Source organism: Quercus suber, unplaced genomic scaffold, assembly GCF_002906115.3.
Source record: "Quercus suber isolate HL8 unplaced genomic scaffold, Cork oak 2.0 scaffold_184, whole genome shotgun sequence".
NCBI lineage: Eukaryota > Viridiplantae > Streptophyta > Magnoliopsida > Fagales > Fagaceae > Quercus > Quercus suber.
This window is the reverse complement of record NW_027069642.1, coordinates 850,873-863,987: the sequence shown is the minus strand read 5'-3', so window position 1 is coordinate 863,987 and position 13,115 is coordinate 850,873. Positions and strand designations below refer to the sequence as shown.

The 13,115-nt window shown below is 32.0% G+C and overlaps 1 long non-coding RNA gene across 2 annotated transcripts; it reads left to right on the top strand.

Moving 5' to 3' along the window:
• Positions 1 to 3,237: 3,237 nt before the first annotated feature.
• Positions 3,238 to 4,452, top strand: LOC136069699 (uncharacterized). 2 transcript variants are annotated; one of them, XR_010630935.1, is made up of 3 exons: positions 3,238 to 3,405; positions 3,639 to 3,871; positions 4,167 to 4,452. It is a non-coding gene; the product is annotated as an uncharacterized LOC136069699 (long non-coding RNA). The 2 variants fall into 2 exon arrangements; XR_010630934.1 differs by lacking the exon at positions 4,167 to 4,452 and having other exon boundaries at positions 3,639 to 4,080.
• The last annotated feature ends 8,663 nt before the right edge of the window (positions 4,453 to 13,115 follow it).

The following is a 13,115-nucleotide window of genomic DNA, read 5'->3' as shown; positions in this document are numbered from 1 at the left end:
TGGAGAAAAATATAATTATATAACCATATATAATATTACTGTGGGGCCCATAGGCCTGATAGCCTCGGCCCATCATATAGCAGGCCCAAGACCCATGCCGAGGAGCACAAGCTATTTTGGACAAAGAGGGGGAAAGCCTATTTTCCTAAATCCACGCCGAGGATTACCTTGTCCTCGGCCTGACAAAGGTGATTTTGGGGAGAGGCTAACCCCAAAGTAAGCTGTCATTCTCGCATTTAATGCACTCAACTAACCCCCCTGGCCGCATTAATGGGGAGGTAACCCCTTGACAGGATAACGTTGATTAGAGTGAGCCACTTGAGTACCGATAAGGCCTCTGATGGGACGGACGACCAGAAGAGAAGCGAATAGACGATCAACAGATGGAAGCAGGAGATAGGAAGATGAAAACTATAAAAGAAAAGCTAGTAAAGCAAAACAGGGGGGGGGAAAAAAAAAGAAAGAACATGAAGGCCTCCTCGGCCTGTGGCCGAGGAGCATCCTCCCATTTGTAAAGAAACTCTTAACATTTTTTATAAGAAAAGTTCATGCATGGTGATCGACGGCCAGCACCTAAACCTGTCAACCCACTCTCTATAAATTTATTGTTTGGGCTTATTGGGCTGAAAACCCATCACTCAGGGTTAATCCAAATTGAGTCCCTACAATTGCGCCGTCTGTGGGAAGGATTAGGGTGCTGGCCGGCGCACCAGGTAAGTGTTCTAAGTTCTAAGTATTCGTTTTACAGTAGATTGAAAAAGATAAGTGTTCTAAGTTCTAAGTATTCGTTTTACAGTAGATTGAAAAAGATAAGTGTTCTAAGTTCTAAGTATTCGTTTTACAGTAGGTTGAAAAAGATAAGAGTTCTAAGTTCTAAGTATTCGTTTTACAGTAGGTTGAAAAAGATAAGATTCTAAGTTCTAAGTATCGTTTATAGTAAAAAAAAAAAGAAAAAAATATATATATATAGAAGATTTGGCAGCAAAAAAAAAAGAAAAAAAAAAAAGAAAACGAAAGATCTTGATATTATTAATTCATGCATAGAAAAATTACATATTACAATCAGAGGCTCAGGTAGGCCTGTTTTACAAGTAATTTACGAGCTAATAGCCACCTGCTATTCCTAGCTACTCCTACAATCAGAGGCCCAGGTGGAGCCGCCTAAGAGAAAGCTAGCCGGAGGGAAGTGTCAACTCGTGCTTTTATTTGGCACACAAGAGAATGGGAGAGCTTGACACACGGCGGAGGAGGTGAAGGGCAATCCATGCTCTCAGGCCCCAACACTCCTCCTCGGCNAAAGTACATGACACACAACCCACAAAGAAAGAAAGAAGCATAGCACAGCCCAAAAAAAAAAAAAAAACCTTGTGTATATATTCATATTAATGGTCAATGGAATACATACTTTTCAGTTAAACTGTCATATACGGTTGACCTTTGGCTTCAAAAATTGTTTACAATGATGATTTTCTTTTAAAACAATTAGTTAACTAATGATATGCTTTTTAAAAATAAATTAATTTCAAATTAAATAAAAATGTTTAGAATGATGATTTTTAAAAAAAATTTGGTGAAAGAGTGATGTTCTTTTTTAAAATTAATTTCAAAATAAATAAATAAAATGATCAATCGTATAACCAAACACAAAATTTGAAAGGAAAAAAAAAAGTTAAGAACTTGCAAAAATTTATATAATAAAAAAGTGGAAAAAATGTCAAAGATAAATAAGGGTATAAAGGTAAAAATACACAAACTTCCTTTCCCTCCCCTTTATAAACCAAACAAAGGAAAGGAAGGAAATTCTTTCATTTTTTTTCCAGTATCCAAACACTCTTACTTAAGAAAGCAAATTTTCTCTACCCTTTCTTTTCTCTTTCCCTTCCCTCTCTCTTTTCCCTTCTCTTCTCTTCCTCTAACTACAACCAAACAAAGTGTAAATTCAAATGCATTTTCTTTTTGTCGGCCACTTGTGAATTGTGATTGTCCTTCAAAGTTCAATCTTTACGTGTCGAAAGTTTACTACTTTCTTCTATTCTTTTTGAGTTACGGTTAGGGTCAATTGGATAAATATTGCAAAAAATGAAATTTATTTGTAAATATAAATACTCTTCAAATTTATTTGGAAAAATGAGGAGATAAGCAGATTTCAACGAAATTCTAAGAAAAAGTATGAGAGATGAGAGAGAAATGATATGACAGTCCATATTTAGTGCACTAGACTTGGTCAGATGGTAATATATTTTCAAAAGTGGACACATGTCATTATCTCAATAAGTCCAATACTATTGGACATTGGATCTAAGCCTAACTTTTTTCTTTAAATACCGTCACATCATTTCTCTCTCTTCTCTCATAATATTTCATAGAATTTCGGCAACTACCGAAATTTGTTTCTCTCCTCATTTTTTCACATCAATTTGAATAGTGCTCATATCACAAATAATTTGCAATATTTATCCAAAAGACACTTATGATCAAGGTATAATTTGATGAATTTGTTTTATTTCTCATGAATATGGAATACGTTTTCAAAAAATCTTGTTACGATTTTATGAGATTTCGACAAATACGTCAACAATTGCCTATTTATCGAGTTTATCATTTTGTCAAATTCACTATCATCACCATCTATCACTGACAGACTAGTATAAAAGTAGATGATCTACGTACTTTTGTTTTAACAGAAGAGTAATGGAATGGAGTAACCACTTAAAATCACCAACAACTTAGACAACAGTTTTCAGTTTTTTTTTTTTTTCAAATATGTGTGGATGAAAAAGTGTGTGAAAATAAGTGTAATGTTATCTAAAAACTAAAAATATGTGTTTAAACACATGTACCAAACATACCCTTAGAAACCATGTCCATCAACGATCTTGTTTATTTTTTATGAGCTATGTTAGGTATATGTATATCATATATTTTACTATATAATACCTACAAAAAATACATTGGGCAAATTACACTCCCCTCCCTTGAGGTTTGGAGAAATGACACTCACCCCCAAACTCAAAAGGAAAAAACATTTCCCTCCCTTGAGATTTGAAAAAAATAACACTCCCCCCTTCTGTTAATATTAGTAACAAAATATTCCAATTAAAAAATAAAAAAAAATCTCTTTACCAAAGTTTAACCATAATTAGTGAAAAGAACATTCACATAAAATAAAAAATGAAAAGAGCATATCTATTAACTATATAAAAAGAGGCAATGCCTCTATAGTGCACTTTTGGTTTCGTGAGTCCTTTTTTTTTTGTCCTTCTTTTTTTCTCTTTTTTCTTTCTGGAACTCTCCATATCTCTTCTCTCTCTCTTTTCTCTCTATCATTTCAGGATGACAAGACCAGATCGTCTCAGGAAGAAAGAAAAAAAAAAACATGGGAAGAAAGACTGACTAATTTTTCCAGTAAGTACCTCTCTTTTTTCTTTTTTTCTTTTTTCCTCTCTGTTTCTTCAAAATTTCCACTTTTTTTTTTTTTAAAAGATTGACTAATTTTTCCAGTAAGTATCTCTTTTTTTTTTTTCCCCTCTCTGTTTCTTCAAAATTTCCACCTTTTTTTTTTTTTTTTTGTTCTTAAGATCTGTTTTTGTATTTATTTCCTTGTGGGTTTCAATCTCTTTGATTGTTTGCTAATACAGGTCTTTTAGGTTTTGATAAAGAAAGGAGATTTGGTTCCGTTTTGGGTATTTTTGGCCTACACAAGAAACAGAGTGAGAGCAATAAACAGAGAGGGGTGAAAGACGAGAGACCTCGTTAGTGATAGCATGGCTGAAAGAACTCTAAGTTTCTCTCACCAATCCGCACTCTATTTGCTGAAAGAGCTTTGCCTACTTGAATGGAGAGGGCTTTTCAACTATTATACAAATCAAAGGTCTGGTTTTTTATTTTTATTATGCTGGATATCATGTAAAGAATAGGTCATTTTTATTTTTATTTTTGTTTTTTTGATAAGTAGGTAATTTTTATTTGAAACATATATATACATACACATATACCCACTTTTATATATGTAACTCCATTTAAACCTTAATTGAGTTACATATATAAGCCTTCATCGGATCTCATTTAATTTTTGTCAAAGCCTATCTATTTACATATTTTTATTTAGTCAGCAGATTCGAACACCTATTAATTGATCATCATATCTTGTTCTCTCATCGTTACAGTCCTCTCTCTACAGCTATTGAAAGCATTGCGGGACTAATATCACGAAAATTGAGTCGTGAATTCTCATAAGTTACTGAGGGCTTGGTTGGAATAGAATCTCCAATGTTGGAATTGAAGTCATGTTTAGCTTTTTGGTTAAAGGATGAAGTTCGCTTTATAGGGATTTGGGCAATGGGGGGAATGGAGAAGACAACCCTCGCCGAAGTTGCCTATAAGATGTTTTCTAAAGAATTTGAAGCTTGTTGTTTTATTGATAATGTTGGGGAAAGATATGAAAAAAGAAGGTGAACTTCCACTACAAAAAAAATCTTATTTCTCAAATATTACTTTTCATATTTTGAGAAATAAGATTTTTTTGTAGTGAAAGTTCACCTTCTTTTTCATATTTTTCCCCAACATTATCAATAAAACAAGAAGCTTCAAATTCTTTAGAAAACATCTTATAGGCAACTTCGGCGAGGGTTGTCTTCCCCATTCCCCCCATTGCCCAAATCCCTATAAAGCGAACTTCATCCTTTAACCAAAAAGCTAAACATGACTTCAATTCCAACATTGGAGATTCTATTCCAACCAAGCTCTCGGTAAATTCCTAAATTTGTGGGAAACATGGAGCTCTTACAAGAACTTCTTTTAGAAGGCACTGCTATTGTAGAATTACCTCCATGTGGAATGTTTGACTGGCCTTAATATTTTGATTTTGCAGAATTGCAAAAATTTTGTGTGTCTTCCTAACACCATTTGTAGCTTGACATCTCTTAACAACCTTGATCTTTTTGGATGCTTAAAATTTGACAAATTGCTAGGGGACTTAGGGAATATTGTAAGTCTAAAGAAGCTTTGTTAAAGGAAAACAGCTATAAAGGAGTTGCCTTCATCATTTGAATTTTTGATTGGCCTTACTTCATTGGATCTGACAGATTGCAAAAATTTTGTGCTTCTTCCAAGCACCATTTGTAGTTTGAAGTCACTAGATGAAATTAATCTTTCTGGATGCTCAAAATTTGACAAATTGCCAAAGGACTTGGGGAATATCGTAAGTCTAAAAATACTTACTTTGAATAGAATAGCTATAAATGAGCTACCTTCATCAATTGAATTTTTCATTGGCCTTGAAGCATTGTTGTGGATATAGAAATGGGTCAATTCTTTGAAAGCAAGAGAACCGATCTCTTTGAAGGGGGCACCAAAGAATATAAATAATGCCTTGCTACATATTTTTCACCAATGTGCTAGTTATAAAATATGCTGCTTAAGTGGATTTTTTAGTCTCTTCCAGCACCTTTCCAATTGATTTTTTAAAGTTTGATGATCCTCTTAGATTTTTTTAATCACACCTCTCTCCAATACTTTGGATCAAAATTTATGAAATAAAATAATTTGTCAAAGCTTTCAAGCTTTTATTGTTTAAAAATGAGTTTGAAATTTTCAGAGTCACTTATCAATATAAAAAGCTTTTAGACATGGGTAAATTGGATAGAATATACATAAGTGCATGTGGGTGTGTATATATATATATATATATATATGTTTATCAAAGTGTTGTTGTGTTGCTATTTTTATTTCATTGCAATTTATTTTGTTAGACCACATTTTCATCACACAGGACAGGATATTTATTTATAGATTTATTAAGCTAGTTTTAATTATTCAAAGTACAAAAGAAACTCTAGAAGTTCAAATCAATTATTTTTCTTCACGCAAGTCAGGTGAGGTGTCAATGGCTATTGGCTTCTACTTTCTAGCTCATTTTTACATTTACTTATTTGCTGCCAAGTATTGTCTCTTTGGCTGAATTATTGACAAATTGCAAATTACCTTTCAAGCATTATAGACACAAGGGAAATAGTTTGAGCTTTTTCCAAACACTAGAACTACTTCTCAAAAACTAATTTTTTAGTTGTATTAATTTCAAAATTTTGGTTTTAGGGCATTCAACGAATATAAAATCTTTGAAAAAAAATATGCAGAAGAAATAAGATAATAGAGCATGAGTAAATATCCAAAGCATTGTGTAACAAACAAATCGAGCATTTTCAAACAAAATCCATCAATAGAAATGTCTTTGAACTTTGAAGTAAACCCATTAACAACAACAAAAATCAAGCTTTTTCAAAAAAAAAAAAAAATTTAAGCTTTACAAATTGTTTTGTGAATATTATACCATTGAGCACATAACAATCTACACATAAATTCCAAAAATCCATGGCTCAGCTATGCTAAAATACAAGAAATTTTGAGGGCTTTGTCGACATTTATCTGGTTATTCAGCTTTTGTCGTATTCACTGTGGAATCATTGTTGGGCCATGGGATGGGAGGTTGCAGGGGACCAGCTGAGGTGTATTTGTTATTGTGAATTTGTAAATAAAAGTCCTTAACATCAATCTAGGTTTTCAAAGAAGCGGGAAAGGATAAGCCGGAAGGGATGATTGCCGAAATTTTGGGTTTTGTAAAACTTTTAAGAATAAGTTGAGGGCAATTTTGGAAATATGTTATTAACTAAATAGGAGGTTAGTACACAACATTTTTAACTTCAATTTAACAGAGTTTAGTTAAATGAATGTAAAAAAAAAAAAAAAAAAAAAAGGCTTTTTCTTTTTAAATTTAGAGTGAGTGTTATTTTTTCAAACAAATGAGTGTTATTTGCCCAAATACTTTTGTATAGGAAAGAAAATCACAATAATTTCACCGATGCACAGTATTATAATTTACTTTTCCTTGCACCAAGCAATGAATGATGCACAATATTTTNGTGCACATAACAATCTACACATAAATTCCAAAAATCCATGGCTCAGCTATGCTAAAATACAAGAAATTTTGAGGGCTTTGTCGACATTTATCTGGTTATTCAGCTTTTGTCGTATTCACTGTGACATTGTTGGGCCATGGGATGGGAGGTTGCAGGGGACCAGCTGAGGTGTATTTGTTATTGTGAATTTGTAAATAAAAGTCCTTAACATCAATCTAGGTTTTCAGAGAAGCGGAAAAGGATAAGCCGGAAGGGATGATTGCCAAAATTTTGGGTTTTGTAAAACTTTTAAGAATAAGTTGAGAGCAATTTTGGAAATATGTTATTAACTAAATAGGAGGTTAGTACACAACATTTTTAACATCAATTTAACAGAGTTTAGTTAAATGAATATTAAAAAAAAAAAGCTTTTTCTTTTTAAATTTAGAGTGAGTGTCATTTTTTCAAACAAATGAGTGTTATTTGCCCAAATACTTTTGTATAGGAAAGAAAATCACAATAATTTCACCGATGCACAGTATTATAATTTACTTTTCCTTGCACCGAGCAATGAATGATGCACAATATTTTATGACTTACTTTTCTTGTCTCATTGTCTCAGGAAAAAACAAAAAAAGTGGAGGAGGTTTCTTGAAAATCTCTTACATGAAACACCCGTGAGTCAATGACACTGACAGTCACCAAAGCCAAAATATGCCAAGCCCATATCTGCATTCTGCTCCTGACATTGACAAGCTTTGTCCCCCACTTCTTTTATCTTTCTCTCTCTCAAATTATTGAACTCGAAGAAGATGAACCAAAGTTGTTCACAAAGACTATTCAGGCAAAAAAAAAAAAGGCTGTTCACAAAGACTAATAAAAATCAATATATAAAAACAATTTTTCTAGCTCGTCAAAAAGCATATAAAAATATTCATTAAAAAAAAAGCATATAAAAAGAAATTAATCAAATTGTGGTTTGTCGGTTTGTCCCTTTTTGAAAACACGGGAAGTGTCGGCATTTGTTATTAAATTTTCACGAAACCATTTATTATCCGGTTTTCACTGTAAAAAAAGATTTTACTAATGTTATAATAGTAAACTAATTTTGAAAAAAGTTTATCAAAATTTAAAAAGGATTCCTAATAAATTTTTTTAAAAATAAATTTAGGACACATATTAACCGGATCAAAAAAAAGTCGAAATGAAGGGCATTTATACGTGAATTTCTTAATAAATAGCTACAACTTCGACGCAACCCATTAATCCATAGTAATATAGTAGGACATGGGTTACTGTTTAATGAGTTTGTGTTATATTAAAATTGATAAAATTGAGCTGTTAATAAATATGTTGTGTTTGTGTCCAACTCATGAAATTTGTTTGACTTATTTAATTAATATTTTGTTTATGAACAATTTATTTAACTGAAATAAAATTTTTTTGTTGAAAATGTGCTAAAATACGCTTGTACCTTAAAAAAATTTGAAAATATGAGAAAATGCGAAAATAAAAATGTGAAATTTTAGAAGTTTTTGATGAGCCAAAATACTTTTCCTCCCATTAAACTTCTCCGCTCATAGATAAGCTTGTGGAAAATATTGTTTTATTCTACCCAAAAAAGAAGAAGAAACTATTGTTTTATACTTTTATTGCTTAAAATGGTTCGTGAAACACAATGGGAAATTAATATTATTTTTATATGCACAAAATCATAAATAATAAATAAAAAAGGTGGAGTAGAGAGAAAAATTATAAGTTTTACTGTGGATCTGTGATTAATTAGGGACCCCTTCAAAAAATAGTGAATTTTTTTTTTTGAGAAACAAAAAAAAAAAAAAAAGTGAAAATTAAGTTCCAAGAATGAAGACAAATTCATATATATATATATATATATTATTACTCATTCAAGGCCATGAGGTTAATACCCACAATGAACAAAGACTTACATTCCCCTAAATTTTTTTTTTTTTTTTAAAGAATAGACATGTAAAAAAGTAAGTCCAAGAAAGAGAACTAATAATTTCGGCCAACCAACGGTATTATTACTCATTCAAGGTCATGACGTTGATAGCAATAACATAATAAACAATGATGAAGAAAATTTAATTTGGACCAACTATATTATTACTCGTCCAATTAGGTCATGAAGTTATAAAAAAAAAAATTAGGTCATGAAGCTAATACCCACAAACAATAAACAAAGACTTGACTCCAATACAACAAAAAGTGCCGGAAAAGTTAACCGATGAGTATTGGTTTAGAACTATTTTAATAAAACTTTTATTGGAAAAGAATTTTTTTTTTGGACTTTTTTGACAATTTTTTATATTTTAATAAAAAAAATTTATTAACAATTGTCTTAAAGGTAACCGTTAACAATTTTCTTAGAAGTTATAATATGTTTAAATAATAAAAAGAAAGAAAATGCTAACGAGTGCACTTAGGGCACTGGTTAATAATCTATTTAAATAAAATTTTTATGAAAAAAAAAAAAAAAAGTAATTAATATTTTGATAGTTTTTTTCATTTCCTATAAAAGTTGTATCAAAACTTTCTTAAAAAAAAACTTAGGTTGCTAAAAACCTAAAGCAGTTAGAAAACCATAGGGAAGTTAGGAAAGCGTATAAAACCTAATTTGACTAAATAACACTAAAAGTACATAAAACAAGGAAATAAATACTCTAAACCTAAAAATATATATATATATATATAAAAAAATATCAAAACTAATAAATTACAACAATTAAATAGTAACTTGTATCCTAGATTAAGAAAATTATAGCCTCTCAATATTTTTCACAAGTTAATAGAAATGCCCAATAATGTTCATGAATATTAATATCGTCCTACCTTGATATGATAGTCCTACCGCTTTGTACCACAAGCATTATCAACTTGAGATTGATTGCACGTAGAGGAGGTTGCATCAATACTTCCAACACATTAATGCACAAGTTAATAGAAATGCTCAATAATGTTCTTGAATATTAGGCTGTGTTTGTTTCAACTTCAAACCACTTCCGGAAATCAATTTCCGGAAAATTGCTGTGTTTGGGTGCTTGGGAAAATTAGGTCAACGGAAATTGATTTCCCCTTTGACCGAAAAAGTGCTCCCTGCTGGGTGAAATCCATTTCACCCCCTATTTTCCTTAAACCAATTTCCGGAAATTTTCTCTCCACTCTCCAAGTTCTCTCACGCAACATCACTCTCCAAGCTCTCTCACACTCACTCTCCGATCCGGTCCAGACCCAAGCTCCAAGCCCAGCGCCGGAGTCGATCCAAGCCCAGCGCCCAGCGCCCATCGCCGACGGCCTTGAACCCACGAACCGCCGATCCAAGCCGAGAGACCATCGTCGGCGACCATGAACCCTCGAACCCAGTCCCCATCGCACCGCGCCGATCCAGTTCCGGAAAATCAATCGCACCGCGCTGTCGATCGTCGATCGTCGAACTCCTTCGAACCCGGCGCTCTTCGCACCGGCGAGTCGAGCCGCGCGCGCCGTCGATCTTTGTCTTCCTCGATCTCTCCGGTTTTTTTTTTTTTTTTTTTTAAAGTTTGATTGTTGTTTTTTTTTTTTTTTTTTTTGAGGAACTGATTGTTGTTGCTGTGGTTGTTGTGTTGTGGTTGTTGCGTTGTTGTTGCCGGAATTTGGTGGTGTTGTTGTTGTTGTTGTTGTTGTGTTGTTGCCGGAATTTTTGTTGTCGGAATTTATTGTTGTTGTTGTTGTTGTTGTTGTTGTTGTGTTGATATGAAAATTTTTTCGGAAAATAGCATTTTAGAATACATCCAAACACATAAAAATATTTTCCACAATAATTTTCATAATTCACCCAAACACCTTAAACATATTTTCCTTTTCCAGAAAATAACATTTCCGGAAAATATGTATTTTCCGGAAAACGTTTTACACGAAACAAACACAGCCTTAATATCGTCCTACCTTGCAGCTGTGTTGATATGACAGCCCAACCTCTTTCTACCACAAGTATTATCAAATCGGATTGAAATCAGATCAATACCCTACTTGATACAATTGGTATAGATGGTTAAAATTTAAAGTTGCAAAAACACTTTAAATCTCAAACATTAAATATAAAATATGAATAAAAGTAAAAAATTAAAAAAAAAAAAAATTGTGAAGGATTGGGGCGAATTGCACTAGCAATGGCACCGGATTCAAATCCATCAACTCGAGCATGATTGTACGCAGAGGAGGTTGCATCAATCCTTCAACACATAAATATTCTTAAATTTTAATGTTGTTTTACTTGCCAGCTATGCTGATATGACAACACAACCTATCTTGAAGTTGCTAGATTTTTTTTTTTTTTTTAATTTTTCTTCAAAAAAAAAATAAGGAAGGCTGGCATTTGTAATTATTGATCTACACTTGTGGTAAATTACCACTTACTCGTTTAGAGTGAAAATAAGAAAGATAAAAAATAAAAAAATGAAAATAAGATGAAAAATATTGTTTTTTACTGTTTGTTTAGGAAAGAAAAATAGGAAGGATAAAAAACTCAAGAGAATCTTTCGGCCAAATTTTTTTTCCTCCCGAAAATAGGAAGGAAGGATGCCCTCTTTACAACTTTTTTTTTTTTTCAATGTGACCTGGACGTTATTTTATTTTATTTTTTTTTTTCCTTCTTCTTCTTTTCAACGTGAAACGTTCTTCTTCTTTCTTTTCTTTTTTTTTTTTTTTTTTTTTTCAACGTGACTGAACGTTCTTTCTTTTTTTCTTTTTTTCTTTTTTCAACGTGACTTGATCTAATTTTTACATTATAATAATAAAAATAATAATAAAAATTTATATATATGATGTGATAAATTTTATATTATTTAATGAGTACAAATAAGTATATTTCTTACATATTATGTAACAAGGGTATAATAGTCAATTTATATAAATTACATTTTCCATCCTTCCATTTTTCTCTTCAACCAAACAAAAGAATTTTTTACCCTCCCACTTTTTCACTATTCCAACCGAACACACAAGAAGGAAAACTAAATATTTTCCATCCTCCCACTTTTCTATCCTCTCACAATTTTCCATCCTCTCACTTTTCTACTATTCTAACCAAACTGACCCTTAGACTTTTTGGTATCATCGACATGCAACAGGGTGTGCTGCTTCTCGGTCCTATTACCACAATTTCTACATATTAGAAAGTATGGGTTAGTATTAGCACTCAAACCCATGACCTATTGGCACTTGGATCGAAGTAATGGGTCTCTTTAAGAGCTTCCTATGGCCACACAACTACAGTGGTTACTAGATTTGAATCACGAGGAAGTGCCCTAGAGAATTAAGAGTCCGTTTGGTATATGTGTTTAAAAATTGAAAATTGTTGTTTAAAATTTTTTGTGAAAATACGTGTGAGTGAAAAAGTATGTAAAAATGTATGAAATGTTGTTTAAAAACTGAAAATTGTTGTTTAGAAACACTCACCAAACACCCCCAAGCCTCACATTTTATAAATGGTTGTTTTATAGCTAAAGACTCTCTTATATGGATTATCTACCAACAAAGTGGTTAAGTTCCACAGGAGAGATGATCAACAAATATACTATATCCTGTACACATTAAGCTTGGTGGAAAGTATTTGTTTCAATTCCTAAAATGGTGTGTGAAACTCATAAATGAAAAATATAAATAGGTGGTCCTGGAAGGAAAATTACTTTGACTGTGGACCTGCATTTAGAACCCCAACTACCCAAAATAGGCTGTGGACATGTTATAAACAATTTCAAGTCCAAGAATGAAGACAAATGTGACCCGCCAACCATCTCATTACTCCTTCAAGGACACAAAATTAATACCCACAATAACCAAACAGTAAACTCAAATACCATATACAAAAGTTGTTTATCGGTTATGAGAAAAATTCTAAGTGGGTGCTTTGAAAATGGAGCCTTGACATAATGTTAAGTAGAAATTTGAGATACAAGTAGTGCGTATCAGAGTGATATATGCAATACTGATTTTAATTTTTGTCTGACTTGTCGGATTTTTAGACATTGGCTTCTTGACTTGGTCGGACATTTCGTTCTTAATAATCAGTATCACTAGCATTTTTTTATTTTGTGCATTTTCAATTTATATATGTATTATTATTTTAAAAATAAAAAGTAAATTATCTATTTCATCTAATTTACTCAAATTTGTCATTACCTTAGGCACTAAAAATAAGATAAGCTAACGCAATACAAA